This window comes from Coregonus clupeaformis, chromosome 33 (genome assembly GCF_020615455.1).
Source record: "Coregonus clupeaformis isolate EN_2021a chromosome 33, ASM2061545v1, whole genome shotgun sequence".
NCBI classification, from domain to species: Eukaryota; Metazoa; Chordata; class Actinopteri; order Salmoniformes; family Salmonidae; genus Coregonus; species Coregonus clupeaformis.
The window spans coordinates 233,358-252,493 of record NC_059224.1 but is presented as its reverse complement, the minus strand read 5'-3'; positions in this window follow the sequence as shown (position 1 = coordinate 252,493).

Sequence of the window (19,136 nt, the reverse complement as noted above, 5' to 3'; positions counted from 1 at the left end):
TTTGATTTTGTTTCCTATTTAGTTATCGTGTGTTGGGTCAGGTGTTATGTGTGATTGTAATGTCAGCTGTTGCTGTTGGGTTTTTCTCTCGTGTCGTGTATTTTCGAGAGTCCGCACTGCGTGCGCCTTTTTCTTGTTTTACGCACTGTTGTGTGTGTGCGTAATCTGTTTTTGCCTCCCGGTTGGGTTGGCTATTTTCACCTGTTTGGATTACTAAAGTCTGTTGAAGTACGCCCTTGTTCCTGCGCTTGATTTCTCACACCACATCCACACTCAGCATTCTTGACAGTCCTGCACAAAGTAGATGTCCTAACTGATTTGCCAAAACTATAGTTTGTTAACAAGAAATGTGTGGAGTGGTTGAAAAACGAGTTTTAATGACTCCAACCTAAGTGTTGTAAACTTCCGACTTCAACTGTAAGTCAAAAGTACACCTGCCCATGTAATACACAAGCATTCTACATGCACTGTAAACAAAGGTCGCATTTGTCTGCCAGATCTCACAATGCTTGGGTAGGTGTTTAACATATCAGATAACCACATCATATGAAATAGCAATCTGATGCCCAACTGTGCAGTCAATGACGTGGTCACAAACATTGGTTGATGCAATGCAACGCCTGCTTTTTAGTTGGGAGGAACACCACCAAAAACTTGATCATTAGAAAACATTTACCCCCACTATACCCCATACTTGATTCAGAACTGATACTTACTAATTTATGATGCTTTTTATGAGAGCAAAAAAAAGACAAGGTAGCAAAAAGTATCCAACACCAGTACATGATATCTCAAAAAGGCACCACGCAACAAACTACCAATAGCAGGTGTTTCTTAGAAGCAATTAATTAATAGCCAGCCTGTCTACTCCATAGCATGTGTGTGTGTGTGTGTGTGTGTGTGTGTGTGTGTGTGCGCGTGTGCGCGTGCATGTGCATGCTTTATTATCAATAATTGTTTCCTGGAATGCATCTATGTTTGCATAACCAATTCTGTGTAAATCCTGAAAATCTTCAATCCGTCACTCCTGTTTACATTTACATTTTAGTAATTTAGCAGACGCTCTTATCCAGAGCGACTTACAGTTAGTGAGTGCATACATTTTTCATACTGGCCCCCCAGTGGGAAACGAACCCACAACCCTGGCGTTGCAAGTGCCATGCTCTACCAACTGAGCTACACGGGGCCCACCTGCCATGTCAAGTGTGTTTGCGTGTCATAGTGTCATTGTGTTTGCTTGCAAACTGTATGTGTGTATGCATGTGGCCATTGGATTTGTGTATATACAGTATGAGTGTTTGATTGTGTTTCTGTGGTTTATTTGGGTTTCTGAGTGTTTATATTACTTTCTGCATGTTTGTCTGTGTGTGTGTGTGTGTGTGTGTGTGTGTGTGTGTGTGTGTGTGTGTGTGTGTGTGTGTGTGTGTGAGAGAGAGAGAGAGAGATAAAGAAGGAAATTCAATAAGTCAGACAGACAGACAGACAGAAATAAACATATTTTTTGCTCCATTGCCTCTACAGCAAACCTCTGATCAGATTATCTTTCTGCACCATCTACACTACACTCTACTGTAGCACAGCTCTCAGACCAGCTAGCTCTCAGACAAATGGGCCCATATTAGTGGGAGTGCTGATGTAGCTTCAGTTTTAACTTTTGGATCATAATGAATAAGATCACATGGACAAGGGAGACCGGATCTTAGATCGGCACTCCCACTCTGAGATGCTTTATAAATATGACCCCTGACCTCAGTTCAGTTTCTCGTCTGTGACCAATTGCCTATAGATTGCAGTCATCAATAGCAAGGACAGAAAGTGATGCGGAAGACTTCCAAATGCATGATGGGTTGTTTCTTTCCACTGACCTTCTCTCATGCTTTACTTTGGGTCGACTGGGTATTTACAAAGCTGTGAAGGAGATTTGTATGGAGAATGGAGGAGGAACTAAGAAGTATTCTACAGGAGAGAAGGAAGAGAGCGAGTACAGTTCACCACCTATCTGTGCAATGGTGGACAGCGCCTGGTGCTGAAATTAGTTCAAGGAGTTTTGTTGCCAGGAATCTTTACCAAAGCTCATCTAGCTATTCACCTGTTTTACGCAAACTATACCACTCTGGAGTGTCAGTTATTTAACTGTGTAAATGAGAACGAAAAACTTTTGTTTGGTTTTTTAAATGGTGTATTTCAAATGTATCTTTGGTTTTATTGTAGTGTATAGGCTATATTATTTGTTTTGTCTTTGAAGGGCTGTTGGAAGATAAGCCTGTGGGATAAAAGAGAAACAAACACACACAAAAAAAACATTAGATCACTCTGAAAAGACAGGTCCACAGCCAAACAAACCACACAATGATCGTTGCCTTGGATACAATCCTGAACCCATATCACCCTGAATGACTGACTGCTCTATCTATGTGCTAGAACATGACAACAACCTGGATATTTTATGCCATGATTACATGCTATAATGTTGTTATATAAATGTTATAAGGATTTTATAAGGACTTGCACCTGATGAACATGACATTCAAAGCAAAAGAAAGGAGTGTGTATTTTTCTTTCTTTTGACCTTGATGGAAGTATTTACATGGCCATAATTCAGTAATAATTCAAAAATAATGCATGCATGCTATACTTACACAACACACATCAACCCCTATGGGCCAGATCAACTAAGCATATACACTAGGTGCTAAGTTTGAATCTGTATTTTTTTTGTTGCATTCAACTCTAGTGGGGGAACCCTTATAGAAATGAAATAATTCCTGGTTTCAGGATCATAGACAGCTCTCACTCGAACGCTATGGCTGCGTTTTGTGACTGATGCTAAATATTTAATATTCAATTGTGTTATCCATTAGGCTACTTGTTGAGCAGACTCTCCTGTCTCTCGAGTCCTCACTATTTTCTAGACTCTGTTTTAGCTTTCAGAGTAGCTGGATGGCTACTGATGCTGCACATTCTGAAAACAGACCCTTCAAGTGCGTCAGAATTCAAAAGTCGCGCACGACATAGCACCTCCAAAAAAGTGTTCCAAGAAGAACATGATGGCGACAACTAACCCAGGACCAAGATGACAGTGGACATCAAAAGACAACATCTCAGGTATTTTGCCTAGCAGACACGGAAGCGAAATTCACTGGGCTGACATAGAACCCACCACTCATCCCAGAGCCACCACGTTCAAGGCGAACGTAAATGAAGGTTGCCGTAAAACGGGTCTACGCAAAGGACCAGTGCTGAGCGCAGGCTAGAGGAGAGGAGGGGGAAGCGAGACATGTTGCTACAGAAAACTAGCATCTTCATCTTCATCGGAGAGCCATGGAGAACGCGGTCCCATCAATGCACGGCTTAATCTCCTCCAACACATTAATTGAATGTGAATTACAGATCATCGCGGAGTTCAACCAGCAGCACCACCTACGACCCAACATTTAAGAGGCGAAAAACGCAAATTAGACCACAAGTCAATGAATGTTGTGGCAGAGAAGCCCCCACGGTGGAGTCGGCCGGTGAAGAAGCGCGTTCCCAAAATATGACCAGGGGTGCTTGGACGAGTCTGCAGCAAGAAGACGGCTTCAAAATCTGGCTAGAACCCCGCGAGAACGAAAAAGCCATTTACCGATTCAGAGAGGGCCCAGAGATGGCGACTGTCTTTGGCTTCGCTCTTGTTTCTAACCATTCTGCTCTCTGATCACTTGTGGTTCTGCGCCGAGGCGAAATTGACAAGGACCCGTGATAAGTTTGCATTGACGGACATGGGAGCTTACCCATCTGCAAACCACATCCCATCATTCAACCTCCATTTAGCACACAGCAGCCTCAGAGAAAACGAATATGCTATTTTTATAGGGAATTCTACCAAACCTTTGTGGCGACTTGAAACTTGCCACCACGATAGTTTATCTAAAAACTGCTTTACTTTTGATGACGCCGACCATTTGTGCAAGGACCTTTCGGAAAAAGAAGGGACCCGGACTGTAAATATAAGTGATTTATACCTTTCCTTTTGTAATTCTTATTCTCTTTTGGATTTGTTTTACGGGTCTACGAGTCCGGACAATTTGAACTGCAGTCTTGACGTGCTTATTGATGGCGATATGGCGAAGTGCAGCCTGTGCGTCCAGGCGTACCAGCGCTATGACCAACACGCCCTGGAGAAATATGAGGAATTTGAGCTTATGACTCAGAAATATGAAACGGATGCATATTCAGTGAGAACATGCATGGATGAATGCAAGGTAGGCTGACGGGGATCTTCCCCCAATCTGTTGATTTTGCCTAAATAGATGCAGTTTGGTCCCATACGGTCGTCGATCGTCATGGTAACGGATGGCAGATTCAAGGATATCCTCTGCTTTATTACCAGAAGGCTCAAGCAGGATAAGAAGCATATGGCCTCGCACCTAAGTTCTTGCATGTGTGTGTCTTTGGTTGCTTTTTCCACAATTTAGGAGTTTTAAATCGGTTGTGGAATGGAGAAAGAGCCAGGCCTTGAGGTGTCATAACTTTCCTTCCACAGGCTTCACACTATCACCAGAAATAGGCTATTATATCCAAGCAAATATCAGCCAGCTTTACATGTTAATTCTTTCTGTAAAATGATTTAGATATTTTATTTTAGTGCTGTACTAGGCTAGGCTAGACTAGTATATTGCAAAGACTACAATAGCTGCTACTCTTTTCCTATTCATGCATCATCCCGTACCGCACCGCACGCAGGTGGTGGTCTTTTTTCAGTATTGTGCTGCGCATGCGGTGTAGCGGCCACTCGGTGCCAGGTGTTCCGCCATGGCCACTCCACTCCACATTGAGTACATTTCAATAATGTTAATAGGGCACCGGTGGCTTCCATGCCTAATCCGCAGGAAGGGCCTTTCCCCCCGTATCATTTGGCACTGTTTGCTCATTATTCGCCTGCTGTTGCGAAGGCGGTCTTTTATCAGTCGTAAACTCGACAATGGCGTTGACACAGAATTACGACAGCTGCTCTCTTTTTATCACACAATTTATACCTCAAATATGACCATGTGGCCTGGAGGAAGCTCCGACCCTGTAGTTGTGTTTTACACTTCACCGACTGGTTGGACAATAGCTATTAAAATAGAGCCTAGGCCTATGTTTCAGTGTGCCCTTGCCATCTCTATTCGGTAATTGTATGCAACATTCACGAGTAGCCTGCTTGGAAAACATCCTTTATAGCGCTTTCACGGTTTTGGGTGTGAGATTTCCTATGCCTTTAGAGTTTCAGTATAGCATTTATATTTATTTATATTTTATGTTTATGGTCGACAGCCAGTCAGCCACTATGGACGCGGATGAGAGCTGTCCATGGTGCTGAAATCCATCTATAGAAAGCCGACTCTCCAAGCGAATGGCAGCCAGGCGGTCAGTATTCATGAACCAGTCAGTGACAACCACCTGAAGTGCTCTATGAACACAGGTGTCTGTAAACCCGATTCATGAGTCATGATAATAGTGTGTGTGTGTGTGTGTGTGTGTGTGTGTGTGTGTGTGTGTGTGTGTGTGTGTGTGTGTGTGTGTGGTGGTGCTGAAAAGACAGCTCCCAGCCTCCCACAAATAGGCCAGGAATCACTGTGATGAGGATGCAGTAATAGCCACACTATTTTATGATGATTTTGGCAGGATACTTTTGTCTTTTGGCAGGATGCTTTCATCCTTGTGGAGCTTATTGTGGTTCAATAATGATGAGATAACAAAACAAAAACATTGGCCTACATGCTCATATTTGTTTGATAATTATCAAGGGACATATCCATCACTACTAAATGTTGGTTAAGATTAGTTTTCTGTCTTATCAGTATTTTCAGTTCATTTTGTTATTTTTTATTTTGACTTTCATCCTATTTTTCGTTCTAGCTCATGCTGTCTCATCCTCTCCCTGGTCTTGACAGGCAGATGATGGATGTTGAGGACATCACTGTAAACCCCAAGGCATTTTTAACTCAAATACTTCTAGTAAGTTGTACTCAAAGTCAATGAAAAGTCCTTATTACTTAAAATGTTTATGTGGTACTGGCTCAAAACTAAATGAGAAGTCACACCAACTACATTTTTTAAAGATACAGTATGATAACAAATTAACTTTTTTTCCCAGCATTTTCTACTGCAGGTAGATTTTTTGGAATTGTTTTTAATATCTGTGTTTTTGCATGTACATTGAGTGATTGATTAATTCAATGTTATGCTACACAAAAATTCGTTTTTTTTCCTAAACTAATCCAATCATTGAATTTTTGCACCCGTTACTGAAATGTTTCTTAACCCTGGGAGTCATTATAAATGCAGGTTGCGGGTGATTACAAATCTTAACTGTTGAATAGTGCAGGCTAGATTTCAATAGGAATTACACATCATTTTGCAAGCCAGCATAATGTCATTTACACTTAGGGTTGCAAAATTCTGGTAGATTTCCCAGGTTTTCCAGAAATCCTGGTTGGAAGATAACTGGAATTTCTTTTGGGAAAGTTTGTTGAATTTTGCAACCCTACTTGCAGGCCTGATGTGGCCTGTAAACTATGAGTTTCAGGCCACTGTATAAGACCTTATGATATATGTAATGATTCAATTATAATGATAATATTCGCCTAGGAACTCAGTTGGGGAAGGCCACAGGACTGAAAATGGATTAATTCAACAACAATGTCTCTGTCACTAACAAATACAGTCATGGGTGGTAACTATACAATTCAATCGAAAAGGCAACGCACACTGGGAAATTATTGTTGGCGTGGCTTAGTGGAGGCGTTAACTTTATAGTATACCTTACATTTGTATTACTCATATGAAGGTAGTACTGCTCACTATTTACGTTTCTTGTTTTTTTTACTTTTTTAGGTAATTGGTTTCCTCAAAATGTAGCCAGAACTTATCCGGTTTTACAGTGTGAGGGGTGTGTTGCTGATCTGTGATGTGTGTACTAAACCTTTGTGTGTGCTCTCTCTCTCTCTCTCTCTCTCTCTCTCTCTCTCTCTCTCTCTCTCTCTCTCTCTCTCTCTCTCTCTCTCTCTCTCTCTCTCTCTCTCTCTCTCTCTCTCTCTCTCTCTCTCTCTCTCTCTGTCTCTCTGTCTCTCTGTCTCTGTCTCTGTGTGTGTAATTGATGGCACATGGACAGAGAGTCTTGTCCGAGTGGTGTGTGTATGAACTCAGAGAGGTGATAGCACGGTCACCCACCCTTTATTAACTTTGGTATATATCTCACTGTCCAAACACGGTAACGTATTACAGAGCTTCAGTATTGGAACAGTTATTCCCATCCAAACAATCATGTCTGCATCCCAAATGGCACCCTATTCCCTATATAGTGCGCTATTTTTGATCAGAGCCCTCAAAAGTAGTGCACTAAGTAGGGAATAGGGTGATTTTAGTTTTTTGCTTTTGTCATAGAGCCTGGTCCTATATCTGTTTGTGCTTGCTTGCCAACTCCTATCATCAATGTTTGGTGTGACAATGAGAATAGGAGTTGACAAGACAGCGCAAACAGATCTGCCACCAGGCTAGAGTCGCTATGTGTCACAATATAGTGTGCCTGATGTAGTGCGTTCTGTTGGCCAAATGACTGCTGTAACAAGGGGCAGGTTCACAGAGAGGTCACACTTCAGAGAGTTGGATGGAAAGATCTGGACATAGATACATGTGGTCCTGTGTGGCTGAGTTGGTAGAGCATGGCACTTGTGGGTGTGTGTGTCTGCGTGTGTGTGTTTAAGTGGTGGCTGGTGGCACTTTAAATTGGTGGACAGGCTCCTGGAAATGGCTTGAACGGAATTACAGTTTTTCTCAATTGCTAAAACACAATTTCTGAAACCTTGCTCCATTTTCTGAAAACATTAAACACAAAACCTCATCTTCAAGCACTATTTACAAAACCTCTGACTCCTCTCGCAAAATGAAACATTCGCCTCAAAACAGTTTTACCTGTGTTCAAAATCAAACACTGCTCTCAAATCATAAACAAAGTGATCAAAATGATATACACTCTCAAGCAGTCAGTAAACAATACACCGAAAAATAGAAAACACATTGTTCAAAACATACAGTTCTCAGGGAGAATTTTCTTTTGATGAACGAAAACATGTTCTGTCATAGTAGCTCAAAATTGATCAGAAATTACTACTCTGCTTTGTTCTTTGCAATTTTGTTTTTGTTCTTCCTCCTCCTTGTACCCCTATTTTTACAGTACTGTACCCTGCATCTCACAAACTTGTCCTTTGTCTCTGTGATACTGTAATTCTTGTTCTTTGTTGATATGAACCTGCAACCAGTCAAAATCTATTGAGCAGTCAGTACTGTTAACAAATGGAAAGCACAATGTTCAGGGCCATACAATTTGTCCATTGTACAGTATACAGCCTACAATGCACTGTACTACAGTATACAATACTAAAAGGGACAAAAATCAAAGGAGTAAACATGTGATCAATGTGCTTCTTCTTGTCTTTGGGCTGGGTCAGGCCAGAGCACTTTGTCGACATCACAAGCAATATTGTCCCTCCTGAGGCAATGGGGAAAGAAGCCTCTAGTGTGCCGTATCCAGCCCTGACATGATTCCTCACCTATATCACCACAGGCTAAATCCATGGCTTGCAGTAGAGTTACTCTAGTGTAGGGTTGTCTATCATATACTTTCCATCTCCTCAATCGAATTCAGGAAAGGCGAGTATGGAGGGAGGTACAAGTTCATGAACTGCCCATTGATGTTAAACCATTCCCTTACCTGAGCAGCTTGGTGGAAACTGACATTGTCCCACACTATCACATAGGTGGGAATGGGATTCTCATTTAGCTCTTGACCCTGCTGCTCTTGAACCTGCTGCTCAAATAAAATATCTCTTAGATTGGCAATACATCTTAGAAGGTGTTGGGTGTTATATGGCCCGAGTGTAACATGGTGATGTAGAACACCATGGTTGCTGATAGCAGCACAGATTGTGACATTGCCACCTCGTTGACCAGGGACTTCAACAATGGCCCTCTGTCCAATCATGTTTCGGCCTCTCCTTCTCCTCTTTGTTAGATTGAAGCCTGCTTCTTCGACAAAGATGAACTCATGGGGTCTGTCCAAGGATTCCAAGTCAAATATTGTCTGTGTAGAAATACAATATACTGTATGTAGGATTTTGTAAGTCGTACAGAGACAGTGCTATGCTGTAGAGTACAATTAGGCCTACTGTATGCACTTCTGATTCACATACATTGTATGTACTGAAGAGTAATGTCATTCACATAGTATGTGTTAGTACTGTAGACAATCTGGATTACAGTAAATGTTTCTGAATGTACACTTACTTGCACATACTGAGCTCGCAGTTCTTTCACCCTTGGTGAGTTGCGCTCAAAAGGTACTCTGTATACTTGTTTCATTCGCATCCTGTTACGATGGAGGACACGGTTAATTGTGGAAATGCTCACACTGTTGATTCCCTTGAAGTCGTATTGCATTATCTTGAAGGACCATGCCAACTATAACGGCCTCTTGCTCCCCGAGTGAATATAGCTGTCCTTCCACCTGTATGTGACAGCCTTGCAATTCTACAAAAAGTAGTTGTGCAGTTACAAAACATATTCATGCAGTACAATACATACAGTGATTAACTTTACAAATGTCTATTGAAACAGCTGCATATAGTGTAGTACAGTAAATGTGCAATTACAAAAATACAGTAGTATACTGTACCTGTTCTCTTCTCTGAATGTCCTTACTATGGTGGACACAGAAAATCGGCTCAAATTGGGTTGCACATTAAGTCCTGCTTCCCCCATTGTCAGTCCATGGACAAGAACATGGTCTATCGGATATTTCCACTCTTTGTCCTCTTCCTCTTCGTCCTCCTCTTCCTCTTTCTTGCCCTCCTCCTCCTCTTCCTCCTCGTCGCCCACCTCGCATACGCACTCGTCCTCTCACATTGTTTCTTCTTTCCATTCTCAGACTTTCTCCTTCCCACCTTCAACAACCTGTTTGCTCTCTGAACTGGCTTATATTGGTTGTGTCGCATCATTTGAAACAGGTTAAATACATTTTGAGTGGTTGTGTTCAATCAATGACATGTGTTCTCTATTTGTATTTGACTGTTGCCACTTGTGTTTACCAGTATGGATGACATGTGCATTAGAGTGCAGAATGTGTTTTGAGAATGAGAATGTGTTTAGAGTTTTGCTGAAAAGTCTAAGTGAGATCTGCAAATTGTGTTTTACCATGTGAAATGGTTTAAGGTATTGACAACAGACTGCATAATTAGCTAAATGAGTCCAGGCAACTGAGAACTTTGTTCAGCCAATGGGTTTTAGTGTTTAAGCAATTGAGTCCGTCCTTCCCTCACCATAAGTGAGTGCGTGATCCCTCTCATTGGACCCCCAGATCACTTACAATCAATATAATGAGTCACTATTAACCCATCAAAGAATGTGTGTATGTGTGTGTGTGTGTTGATTGAGCGGGGCAGAACTGGTGCTGAGAGGTGAAGGGTGACGTGGAACTTCTCATTCAGTCAAACACACACACACACAGATGTTGTTACACCGCATGTCAAACTGTGCTACCTTGACATTTTGAAAAGCACCCTAATAGACGGGTAGGTTGTTTAGCAACAAAAGCAATGCGTGCTCAACCGTGGAGCAAAACAGGTGGGGTTGGCTTAGAATCAAAGGATTGTTGACAACATTTCCTCTCAAAATCTTTATTGAAAACATAAATACATTTGCACAGGAGGCACTTGTTGTCTCTCAAATACATCGTTACAATTATTGGTTAGCTTGCTAGCTTAAGTTTCATCGCTATCGGGAAACCCGACCCTGGTCTTTAGTACCACTTTGTAGAATGTGGTTTTTCTGAGTTATTTTCTGCTGCAAAGAAACTGTGGCAGAGGGTTTATGAGTGGCATTTATGTGTGTCAAATGTCTGTTTGTGTGTGTGTGTTTGTGTGTGTGTCTATGTACTGTTTGTTTATTAATAACACTTACACACTTACTTAGCATCTCAATCTGAAAGTCTATGCCTATGCCGTGGTTTATCATCTACAATAAATATTTCATAATATGAACTTGTTAGTGTCATGATTACAGTAACATACTAAGATCAAAACCTGTGCTGTGTTTTAGCATCTACACCAATTCTACTGTTGAGTTTTTTTCAGACCAGGTGTGGTCTCATGTCTATTGCCCCATACACACTCAAGGTTTACAACTGATCTACAACTCATTCGACACAAAGGTCGTGATACAATGGATATTTCCGTGATACAAATCAAATCAAATCAAATTTTATTGGTCACATACACATATTTAGCAGATGTTATTGCGAGTGTAGCGAAATGCTTGATACAATGCAGAGTTTGGCTGCACAAAAATATTTACAAAACCATTGGCGGTTTCTTCACAATGCTTGTGTAACTAGTTTTGTGCAGAGAAGATCTTTGTTCACAACCATTTTGTAAAATGTGTTGTACATCAGTTGTACAACTTGAGTGTGAACGGGCCTATAAGAGGCAACTTGATCTCATAGTTTCACTTCGGGATTTGACGTAATTTGATGAACGTAGATTTTTGAACCATTAATTCCGCGTGATTACAGGGTTCATTCCGTGTGTTACAGGGTTAAAACAGAAACAACTCAAAGGGTTAAGTTTAGGTATTAATTCCGAGTGGTTAAGGTTAGGGCTATGGTTTGGGGAAAGCATAAAATTAAATAAAAAATAAATGTAGTATCATCAAGTGCTCTCCCTGCTTGCTAGACAATTGTGAACTGCCGTGGCGCAGTGGTTTATGCAGCGTGCTCTGGCTCTGTGAGTTTGAGCCCAGTGCTGTGCCTTCATCATTTTGTTTTTATGGTGAGCGCCGAGGACGGCATATATTGAAGTCCTCAGGACCTTTTCAAATGACCAGCCTGCAATAGGAGCCATATAGCTACAGTTCGGTTCCCAGGGCTGTGGGCTGGCTCGACTGGCCGCTGATTGAGTTAGCATGTCAGCACCGCCACCGGTCACCGGTCACCGTGAGTCTGGACTTTCCGTACTGCCCCTCCCTCTCTCCCCCTTCACTGCCGTAGGAGTTTGACCTTGTAACCTAGGAAATAACGATTTAAATCATTTACATCATTTACATTTACATCATTTAGCAGACGCTCTTATCCAGAGCGACTTACAAATTGGTGCATTCAACTTATGATAGCCAGTGAGACAACCACTTTTTTCTTTTTTTTTATGGGGGGTAGGATTACTTTATACTATTCCAGGTATTCCTTATAGAGGTAGGGTTTCAAGTGTCTCCGGAAGGTGGTCAGTGACTCCGCTGTCCTGGCATCGTGGGGAGCTCGTTCCACCATTGGGGCGCCAGAGCAGCAAACAGCCTTGACTAGGCTGAGCGGAACTGTGCTTCCGTAGAGGTAGGGGAGCTAGCAGGCCAGAGGTGGATGAACGTAGTGCCCTCGTTTTGGGTGTAGGGTCTGATCCGAGCCTGAAGGTAAGGAGGTGCCGTTCCCCTCACAGCTCTGTAGGCAAGCACCATGGTCTTGTCGTAGATGCGAGCCTCAACTGGAAGCCAGTGGAGTGTGCGGAGGAGCGGGGTGACATGAGAGAACTTGGGAAGGTCGAACACCAGGACGGGCTGCAGCGTTCTGGATAAGTTGTAGGGGTTTAATGGCACAGGCAGGGAGCCCAGCCAACAGCGAGTTGCAGTAATCCAGACGGGAGATGACAAGTGCCTGGATTAGGACCTGTGCCGCTTTCTGTGTAAGGTAGGGTCGTACTCTGCGAATGTTGTAGAGCATGAAACTGCAGGATCGGGTCACCGCTTTGATGTTAGCGGAGAACGACAGGGTGTTGTCCAGGGTCACGCCAAGGTTCTTTGCACTCTGGGAGGGGGACAAATCCCCCAGGGTCTCTCGCTCCCCCCTCTCTCTCGCTCTGTTTCTTGACCTGACTGCTGAGAGGGAGGGCCGTTAGAGCAGCAGCGAGGCAAAAGTTTGGCACCTACTGACTTGAGTTTCCTCTTGAATGATTGTTTGTCGTTGCTTCATGCTTTACGGCTCCAGTAAAGTTCTCTCCACTAGTGAGAGTGGGTGAGAGATTGAAACCTTCTGATACCTTTACAGAATTCACCTCACTGTGTGTGTGTGCCTCCCAGAATCTCCTCTCCAGTGTGTGCGCTCTGTTGTGTGTGACCCCAAACCCAACCCCATCCTTAGGAAATGTAATGGGTAGAACTGACAAAGTCTAACGTTCATTGTCTTGTTCTATATCCCTAAGCGTGGTAATCTCAATGAAGGGAGCTTGGCGATGGAACAGCATTGTGGCTGTGTGTGTCTCCTTGGAGGATAAGGCTCTCCTTTCTTCTCCTCTCCTGTGTGTCTGTCTGTGTGTGTGTGTGTGTGTGTGTTTGTGTGTGTGTATGTGTGTGTGTGTTGTGTTATACTACCTGCTGTGGATACACCCTGCCAGACTCTCCTCTCATGTGTGTGTGCTCTGTTGTGTGTGTGTGCTGTGGGTACACCCTGCCAGACACCCTTGACAGTGGCCTGGCAGCTCCCCATTCATCACCCACCCGCACCATGGTGGGCACCATCACTCCCTCACTCCTTTCCTCCCACCATCCCTGAATAAGATACAACCCAATTCAATCACAGCTACAGCTACAGTTCGTTTTCCTGAATGAGGGAGGAAAGAGGGAGAGAGAGAGAGGGGGAGAGATTCTGTATGCGTTTCTGTGTATGTGTGAGTAAAGAGAGGGAGAGGCAGGGAGAGAGAGAAAGAGAATGAGGGAGCGAGGGAAAAAAATCGATTATGAATGTGTTTGTGTGTGAGATATATTATTATATTATAGAGAGGGAGAGATAAAAAATATTCTGTGTGTGTGGGGGAGAGAGAGAGAGAGAGAGAGAGAGAGAGAACAACAACAGCCACAGGAAACTGTGATGAGTGAGAGGGAAACTCAGGAGGATAAGGAGGAGGAGGAGGAGGAGGAGGAGGAGGAGGAGGAGGAGGAGGAGGAGGACTTGACAGGTGTCTCCCACGAGGGGGGCGGATAAAGATACTGTGACTAAGTGAAAGGCAATGAATGATGTCTCAGGATATGTGTGTGTGTGCTTGTGTAGGATTACAACAGGAAATACATATGACTAAGGGAAGTTGTGTGTAGGAAAGTTGTCATCCGTGTCTTCACTGTCAGCGTGGTGTACTGTATAAGGTGTATATACAGTACATACATCACATACTGTATGTTGTGTAAGTAATTTGTGAGCTTTGACATATTTTCCTCTTGAAAGATAATAAACATAATTAATCGATCAATTACCATTTATCAGTCAGCCCGTCCATCCAGCCACCCACCCACCCATCCATCCATCAATCCTTTAAAATATCTTTGCTTCTAAAGGTTTATTATAGATTTACTTTAAGCATGCTTAAAGTAAAGCTATAATAAGCTACAATAAGTAATGCCGAAATTCAAGTTACTCAGTGGACTTGAAAGGTGAATCATAAAGATGAAAGAACTGAGTGAATGTATTTCAGGGTTTCACTGTTAATATCGTCTTTTCGACGGATCTGTGTCAATCTAAGTGACATAATAAAACATCCCCATCAAAATATGTCAGTTTAAGATAGAGATCAGGTTTTTTGCAGGGGCTGCGTCTCAATCCACTGCATCCGCCTATGTCGGCCTTCCGCATCTGCAGTGGAAGGTGGCCGAGCTACAACAGTGTTTGTCAGACCATGAGACATCCCAAAAATCGGTCTTCTCACCAAAACGACTGTAGCGTCCGAAAAAATGCATTATGTCATTAATGTAATTTTATTTGAACGATTTGGCCTACAAATATGACCACTCTATGTAAATATCAGAATCTCACGACCACAATGGTGTTTTCTGTTTTGCTCTACGGCCCCCACAATGGTCACGGGACTCGTCTGAAGGTAACCCATACAAATGAATGGAAGTATGGAGGTAGTTTTGTGGCACCAAAAATAAGGGGTTAAATATGTGTCCAAAAAAACCAAAAGATTTCCTGAGCTTTCTTGTATCTCATAGACATAGGACAGACACTTCAAAACCTTCATCATGATTACATTTTTTACTGTCTTTTTGCCATATATAAATGTGTTATTCAATGCGTTTCTAGGGCTATAGTAGTAAAGGACAAATTCTATATTTTATAAAAAATACAAATAAAATACAAAATAAGATACCTAAAGAGGTCCTAAAATTCTAAATCAAATAGCTAAATGATCCATGGTATGACCATCTTAAAACAATTCCATACATTAGCTTAGTAGAACCCCTCCTTTTTAGAGGTTTTTAACAGCCTTGCTTTCCAGGCTTGTAAGACATATGATGAGTAATTTACCTTTTTATGTTTAATGAACCACATTGGCATCATGAATGGACATAAATGGAACATTATGTCATTTACTATCAACCATTAGCTTACCTTGTAACAGTGAAGTGAATGTTACTACACCGGCTCTGACGCTTGTCGGATGTGGCAGGGCTTGGAAAACTATTACAGACTACAAAGGGAAGCACAGCCGTGAGCTGCCCAGTGACACAAGCCTACCAGACGAGCTAAACCACTTCTATGCTCGCTCCAGGCAAGCAACACTGAAGCATGCATGAGACACCAGCCGTTCTGGATGACTATGTGATCACGCTCGCCGTAGCCCGATGTGAGTAAGACTTTTAAGCAGGTCAACATTCACAAGGCCGCAGGGCCAGACGGATTTCCAGGACATGTACTCCGAGCATGTGCTGACCAACTGGCAAGTGTCTTCACTGACATTTTCAACATGTCCCTGACTGAGTCTGTAATACCAACATGTTTCAAGCAGACCACCATAGTCCCCATGCCCAAGGACACTAAGATAACCTGCCTATAGTCTCCCGAGTGGCGCAGTCGTCTAAGAGATCCTGGTTTGAATCCAGGCTCTGTCGTAGCCGGCTGCGACGGAGACCCATGGGGCAGCGCACAATTGGCCCAGCGTCGTCCAGGGTAGGGGAGGGAATGGCCGGCAGGGATGTAGCTCAGTTGGTAGAGCATGGCGTTTGCAATGCCAGGGTTGTGGGTTCGATTCCCACGGGGGGCCAGTATGAAAAATAAATAAAAATAAAATGGATGCACTAACTGTAAGTCGCTCTGGATAAGAGCGTCTGCTAAATGACTAAAATGTAAATGACTACCGACCCGTAGCACTGACGTCTGGTCTGAAAGGCTGGTCATGGCTCACATCAACACCAGAAACCCTAGACCCACTCCAATTTGCATACCACAGATGATGCAATCTATATTGCACTCCACACTGCCCTTTCCCACCTGGACAAGAGGAACACCTACGTGAGAATGCTGTTCATTGACAATAGCTCAGCGTTCAACACCATAGTGCCCCTCAAAGTTCATCACTAAGCTAAGGATCCTGGGACTAAACACATCCCTTTGCAACCGGATCCTGACTTCCTGACGGGCGCCCCAGGTGGTAAAGGTAGGTAACAAACACATCTGCCACGCTGATCCTCAACACGGGGCCCCTCAGGGTGCATGCTCAGTCCCCTCCTGTACTCCCCTGTTCACCCATGACTGCATGGCCAGGCACGACTCCAACACCATCATTAAGTTTGCCGACGACACAACAGTGGTAGCCTAATCACTGACAACGATGAGACAGCCTAAGGGGCTGTGTAGTGCCAGGATAACAACCTCTCCCCTCAACGTGACCAAGACAAAGGAGATGATTGTGGACTACAGGAAAAAAAGAGGACTGAGCACGTCCCCATTCTCATCGACGGGGCTGTAGTGAAACAGGTTGAGAGCTTTAAGTTCCTTGGTGTCCACATCACCAACGAACTATCATGGTCCAAACACACCAAGACAGTCGTGAAGAGGGTACGACAAAGCCTATTAACCCTCAGGAGACTGAAAAGATTTGGCATAGATCCTCAGAAAATTCTACAGCTGCACCATCGAGAGGCATCCTGACTGGTTGCATCACCTCCTGGTATGGCAACTGCTCAGCCTCCGACTGCAAGGCACTACAGAGGGTAGTGCGTATCGGAGACATCACTGGGGCCAAGCTTCCTGCCATCCAGGCCCTTATACCAGGCGGTTGTCAGAGGAAGGCCCTCAAAATTGTCAAAGACTCCAGCCACCCTAGTCATAGACTGTTCTCTCTGCTACCGCACGGTAAGCGGTACCGAGCGCCAAGTCTAGGTCCAAAAGGATTCTCAACAGCTTCTACCCCCCAAGCCATAAGACTCCTGAACAGCTAATCATGGCGTACCCGGATTACTTGCCCTGCACCCCCACCCCCACCCCATCTTTTACGCTGCTGCTACTCTGTTAATTATTTATGCATAGTCACTTTAACTCTACCCACATGTACATATCCTCAACTATCTCAACTAGCCGGTGTCCCCGCACATTGACTCTGCACCGTACCCCCTGTATATAGCCTCCCTACTGTTATTTTATTTTACTTCTGCTCTTTTTTCTCAACACTTTTTAGTTGTTTTATTTTACTTTTTTGTAAAAAAAAAAAAAAATGAATGCATTGTTGGTTAAGGGTTGTAAGTTAGCATTTCACGGTAATGTCTACACCTGTTGTATTCGCCATTTGGCAAATAACATTTGATTTGATTTGATTTGTGTGGGCATGACTGTGTGTTCATGATTGTGTATGTGTGTGCATGTTCATGACTGTGTGTGTGTATGTTCATAATGACTGTGTGTGTGTGTGTGTGTGTGGGGGTCTCCCCGGGGGGTCTGCCCCCTCTTGAAATCGTATCTCCATGTTGGAGGGCCTGGACATTACAATTGAGTATTAGCAGTGAGAGGGGGAGCGAGAGACAGAGAGAGAGAAAATGCAAATGCTAGTTAGCGTTGCCGACATTTCTAATTATGTTCATGAATGGAGGGGTCTCTGTTTCAAAGATGCGCACAGGGGCCTTTGTGTCTCTCATTAGCACCAATGCTATCGTCTTATAGGGCCTGGCAGGAGGAGCATGGGCACTGAGCTTTCTCTCTCAGTCTCTCTCTCTGGTTAACAAAAAAAAATGCTGGGTTAAAAACAACCCAGTTTGGGTAAATATTGGACACAACACACGTTTGGGTTGACCCAGCCAGTTGGGTCACTTAGTTGGGTTGTTGGGTTATTGAGCAATGACACACAAGAGGGGTATCCTACGAAACAGGTTTGAGGAGGTAGCGAGGTAAACCTTTTAGCCAGGTAACGAATCCTTCAGAACTAACCTGCTCCGGGGCAGGCTAACTGACAGCTAACTCCACTTACCCTGAATGAAATTTGACGTGTATTCTTGATGCCAAGGGAAGCAAGGCTTCCCAAAAAAATTTACCAGAAAAAAAGAAACACAATGCTACATAATTTATCTTTTGTCTCTCTGTGTTTCATAACTTTCTTTCAATTGCAAGAGGCTGAATGTATCTCGCCGGAGAAAGCATCCGAGCAAACGAAACAGTGCCCCTCTGTCTCAGTATATGTAGTGTATCTAGCTGATGCTGTCTGGTGGGAAAGAGTATGCCATTCTTTCCGCCCGTACCATTGAATGCAAGGGAAGCCAGCGAGCATTTGGCCTCCCTCAATAGAAAAAATATAAAATAATAGCCAATCAGCTTTTTAAGCTAATCTGAGCAAGCTCAGCTGTGAATGGTCCTGGTGCACATAAACAAAGTGTCAAGGGGAAGCCAGTTTGAATTTGGCTTCAGACCAATCACATCACAAGCCAAACGTCATTATTGACAGAAAAACTTGAATTGTTGCCTAGGACAACAAAAACTAAAAGCGTTTAGGCAACATGAAAGAGGAGGAAGGCATTGGTGTTTCCCTACAACTAGGTGAGTCAACATGTTTTTTTTTTTCTACTTGCACGCACACACACACACACACACACAATTGCACACACATACACACAGCCACATCATATTTAGCTTACGTTTATTGGACTAAATACTTTTGGTATATTTTACATTTACATTACATTTTACATTTACATTTTAGTCATTTAGCAGACGCTCTTATCCAGAGCGACTTACAGGAGCAATTAGGGTTAAGTGCCTTGCTCAAGGGCACATTAACGTCATTTAGCAGACGCTCTTAGCCAGAGCGACTCACAAATTGGTG